Below are 5,348 nucleotides of genomic sequence, written 5' to 3'. Positions count from 1 at the left end.
CCGGAAGGTCTAAACCTTGTCTGTGGTATTCTGAGTAGGATTCAATGATTGAATGACTGTGACGTGCTTCAAACTCCTAGCAGGCGGGGCGTTAGTGACAGACGCAAAAGAATCACTGGATTCTATTCCGGCCTGACCGAGAACCGACAGATGATTAGCCATGCTGTGACAGAGCATAGGAATATTTTCACTGAGAGGATGGGAGGTAGCCATTGACAACGGTGAAACCCTACATACAGCTTGCCATGGAAGGAGCCTTGCGTGTTTGATGAAGAAGATAGTAGGAAAGCAGAGATTCAGAAGATGGAGCATCTCCAAACCTCAACCTATTCTTCATTACTGCAAAACAAGTAACAATTTCATGTTCTTTTGCTTTTCTCAATCAATCCTGAAAATTTCTGATATCCTAACTAAGATTTACAAGATAACCATAGCTTGCTTCAAGCCGACAATCTCCGTGGGATCGACCCTTGCTCACGCAAGGTATTACTTGGACGACCCAGTGCACTTGCTGGTTAGTTGTGCGAGGTTGCAAAAGTGTGATTGCAATGAATCAATGAAAAAAGCATCTCAATCCTTGCCATTGGAGCAAACAATTTTGAGCTAAAGCCTCAATTAGTTTCTCTGATGCAACAGAATTGTAAGTTTCATGGACTTCCATCAGAAGATCCTTTTTAGTTCTTAACTGAATTCTTGCAGATCTGTGATACTGTTAAGACTAATGGAGTTGATCCCGAGGTCTATAAGCTTATGCTTTTCCCTTTTGCTGTAAGAGACAGAGCTAGAACATGGTTGGACTCTCAACCTAGAGACAGCCTGAACTTTTGGGATAAGTTAGTCACAGCTTTCTTAGCCAAGTTCTTTCCTCCTCAAAAGCTGAGCAAGCTTAGAGTGGATATTCAAACCTTCAAGCAGAAAGAAGGTGAATCCCTTTATGAAGCTTGGAAAAGATACAAGCAACTGACCAAAAAGTGTCCTTCTAACATGCTTTCAGAATGGACCATCCTGGATATATTCTATGATGGTCTGTCTGAATTGTCTAAGATGTCATTGGACCATTCTGCAGGTGGATCTATTCACCTGAAGAAAACGCCTGCAAAAGTGGTGCACGAAATTGTGATCATCAATGGTGCCATCAACATGGTATGCTCAATTGCAATCTCAACTCTTTATCACAATTTCGCACAACTAACCAGCAAGTGCACTGGGTCGTCCAAGTAATAAACCTTACGCGAGTAAGGGTCGATCCCACAGAGATTGTTGGTATGAAGCAAGCTATGGTCATCTTGTAAATCTCAGTCAGGCGGATTCAAATGGTTATGGAGGATTGATAATTAAAAGATGAATAAAACATAAAATAATGATAGAGATACTTATGCAATTCATTGGTGAGAATTTCAGATAAGCGTATGGAGATGCTTTGTCCCTTCCGTCTCTCTGCTTTTCTACTGTCTTCATCCAATCCTTCTTACTCCTTTCCATGGCAAGCTGTATGTTGGGCATCACCGTTGTCAATGGCTACAGTCCCGTCCTCTCAGTGAAAATGTTCAACGCGCTCTGTCACAGCACAGCTATTCATCTGTCGGTTCTCGATCATGTCGGAATAGAATCCAGTGATTCTTTTGCGTCTGTCACTAACGCCCCACAATCGTGAGTTTGAAGCTCGTCACAGTCATTCAATCCTTGAATCCTACTCAGAATACCACAGACAAGGTTTAGACCTTCCGGATTCTCAAGAATGCCGCCATCAATTCTAGCTTATACCACAAAGATTCTGATTAAGGAATCCAAGAGATATCCACTCAATCTAAGGTAGAACTGAGGTGGTTGTCAGGCACACGTTCATAGGTGAGAATGATGATGAGTGTCACGGATCATCGCATTCATCAAGTTGAGGAACAAGTGATATCTTAGAACAAGAATAAGCTGAATTGAATAGAAGAACAATAGTAATTGCATTAATACTCGAGGTACAGCAGAGCTCCACACCTTAATCTATGGTGTGTAGAAACTCCACCGTTGAAAATACATAAGACCAAGGTCTAGGCATAGCCGAGAGGCCAGCCCCCATAATCTAAGAACTAGATGTCCAAAGATGATCTAGAGATCTAAAGTGATCAAAAGATTTTCAATACAATAGCACAAAGGTCCTATTTATAGAGAACTAGTAGCTTAGGGTTTACAAAAATGAGTAAATGACATAAAAATCCACTTCCGGGCCCACTTGGTGTGTGCTTGGGCTGAGCATTGAAGCATTTTCGTGTAGAGACTTTTCTTGGAGTTAAACGCCAGCTTTTGTGCCAGTTTGGGCGTTTAACTCCCATTCTTGTGCCAGTTCCGGCGTTAAACGCCAAAATTCTTGAGCTGACTTGGAACGCCTGTTTGGGCCATCAAATCTCAGGCAAAGTATGGACTATTATATATTGCTGGAAAGCCCAGGATGTCTAATTTCCAATGCAATTGAGAGCGTGCCAATTAGGCTTCTGTATCTCCAGAAAGTCCACTTCGAGTGCAGGGAGGTCAGAATCCAACAGCATCTGTAGTCCTTTTCAGCCTCTGAATCAGATTTTTGCTCAGGTCCCTCAATTTCAGCCAGAAAATACCTGAAATCACAGAAAAACACACAAACTCATAGTAAAATCCAGAAAAGTGAATTTTAAATAAAAACTAATAAAAATATAATAAAAACTAACTAAAACATACAAAAAACATACTAAAAACAATGCCAAAAAGCGTATAAATTATCCGCTCATCACAACACCAAACTTAAATTGTTGCTTGTCCCCAAGCAACTAAAAATAAAATAGGATAAAAATAAGAGAATATGCAATGAATTCCAAAAATATCTATGAAGATCAGTATTAATTAGATGAGCGGGGTTTTTAGCTTTTGCCTATGAACAGTTTTGGCATCTCACTCTATCCTTTGAAATTCATAATGATTGGCTTCTATAGGAATTCAGAATCCAGATAGTGTTATTGATTCTCCTAGTTAAGTATGATGATTCTTGAACACAGCTACTTTATGAGTCTTGGCCGTGGCCCAAAGCACTCTGTCTTCCAGTATTACCACCGGATACATACATGCCACAGACACATAACTAGGTGAACCTTTTCAGATTGTGACTCAGCTTTGCTAGAGTCCCCAATTAGAGGTGTCCAGGGTTCTTAAGCACACTCTTTTTGCTTTGGATCATGACTTTATTATTTCTTTTTCTCTCTTTTTTTCCGCATACACTGCTTTTTCTTGCTTCAAGAATCATTTTTATGATTTTTCAGATCCTCAGTAACATGTCTCCTTTTTCATCATTCTTTCAAGAGCCAACATTCATGAACAACAAATTCAAAAGACATATGCACTGTTCAAGCATACATTCAGAAAACAAAGTATTGCCACCACATCAAAATAATTAATCTGTTATAAAATTCAAAATTCATGCAATTCTTCTCTTTTTCAATTAAGAACAATTTTTTATTTAAGAAAGGTGATGGATTCATAGGAAATTCATAAATTTAAGGCATAGAAACTAAGATACTAATGATCATAAGACACAAACATAGATAAACATAAGCATGAAAATTCGAAAAATAGGAAAATAAAGAACAAGGAAGTTAAAGAACGGGTCCACCTTAGTGATGGCGGCTTGTTCTTCCTCTTGAAGATCTTATGGAGTGCTTGAGCTCTTCAATGTCTCTTCCTTGCCTTTGTTGCTCCTCTCTCATGATTCTTTGATCTTCTCTAATTTCATGGAGGAGAATGGAATGTTCTTGGTGCTCCACCCTTAGTTGTCCCATGTTGGAACTCAATTCTCCTAGGGAGGTGTTGATTTGCTCCCAATAGTTTTGTGGAGGAAAGTGCATCCCATGAGGCATCTTAGGGATTTCATGATGAGGAATCTCCTCATGTCCATGAGTGGGATCTCTTGTTTGCTCCATCCTTTTCTTAGTGATGGGCTTGTCCTCATCAATGAGGGTATCTCCCTCTATGTCAATTCCGACTGAATAACAGAGGTGACAAATGAGATGAGGGAAGGCTAACCTTGCCAAGGTAGAGGACTTGTCCGCCACCTTATAAAGTTCTTGGGATATAACCTCATGAACTTCTAATTCCTCTCCAATTATGATGCTATGAATCATGATAGCCCAGTCTATAGTAACTTCGGACCGGTTGCTAGTGGGAATGATTGAGCGTTGGATAAACTCCAACCATCCCCTAGCCACGGGCTTGAGGTCATGCCTTCTCAGTTAAACCGGCTTTCCTCTTGAATCTCTCTTCCATTGAGCGCCCTCTTCACAAATGTCTATGAGGGCTTGGTCCAACCTTTGATCAAAGTTGACCCTTCTAATGTAGGGGTGTTCATCTCCTTGCATCATGGGCAAGTTGAATGCCAACCTTACATTTTCCGGACTAAAATCTAAGCATTTCCCCCGAACCATTGTAAGCCAATTCTTTGGGTCTGGGTTCACACTTTGATCATGGTTCTTGGTGATCCATGCATTAGCATAGAACTCTTGAACCATTAAGATTCCGACTTGTTGAATGGGGTTGGTAAGAACTTCCCAACCTCTTCTTTGGATCTCATGTCGGATCTCCGGATATTCACTCTTTTTGAGTTTGAAAGGGACCTCGGGGATCACCTTCTTCATGGCCACAACTTCATAGAAGTGGTCTTGATACACCCTTGAGATGAAGCTCTCCATCTCCCATGACTCGGAGGTGGAAGCTTTTGCCTTCCCTTTCCTCTTTCTAGAGGTTTCTCCGGCCTTAGATGCCATAAATGGTTATGGAAAAACAAAAAGCAATGCTTTTACCACACCAAAATTAAAAGGTTTGCTCGTCCTCGAGCAAAAGAAGAAAGAAGAGAGTAGAAGAAGAAGAAATAGAGGAGATGGAGGTGGCTTTGTGGTTCGGCCAAGGGGGAGAAGTAGTGTTTAGGTTGTGTGAAAATGAAGGAGTGAAGATGGTGAAGAGAATAGTTGGATTTGATAGGTGAGGGGTTTTTGGAGAAGAGGTGTTGAGGTGATTGGTGAAGAAGAGAGAGAGTGGTGGGGTGGGTGGGGATCCTGTGGGGTCCACAGATCCTGAGGTGTCAAGGAAAATTCATCCCTACACCAAATGGCGAGCAAAAATGCTCCTTCTGCCAATTCTGGCGTTAAACGCCGGGCTGGTGCCCATTTCTGGCATTTAACGCCAGCTTCTTGCCCCTTCCTGGCGTTTAACGCCAGTCTGGTGCCCCTTTCTGGCATTAAACGCCCAGAATGGTGCCAGACTGGGCGTTAAACGCCCATTTGCTGCCCTTACTGGCATTTAAACGCCAGCAAGGTTTTCTCCAGGGTGTGCTATTTTTC

The 5,348-nt window shown here is 41.4% G+C and overlaps 1 non-coding gene across 1 annotated transcript; it reads right to left on the bottom strand.

Annotated features, from left to right (window-relative positions):
* Positions 1-882: 882 nt before the first annotated feature.
* LOC112798649 (small nucleolar RNA R71) lies at positions 883-990 on the bottom strand. Its single transcript, XR_003200251.1, has one exon. It is a non-coding gene; the product is annotated as a small nucleolar RNA R71 (small nucleolar RNA).
* Positions 991-5,348: the final 4,358 nt, after the last annotated feature.

This window comes from Arachis hypogaea, chromosome 4 (genome assembly GCF_003086295.3).
Source record: "Arachis hypogaea cultivar Tifrunner chromosome 4, arahy.Tifrunner.gnm2.J5K5, whole genome shotgun sequence".
NCBI classification, from domain to species: domain Eukaryota; kingdom Viridiplantae; phylum Streptophyta; class Magnoliopsida; order Fabales; family Fabaceae; genus Arachis; species Arachis hypogaea.
The sequence above is the reverse complement of the archived record's forward strand: the minus strand, read 5'-3'. Positions and strand labels throughout refer to the sequence as shown.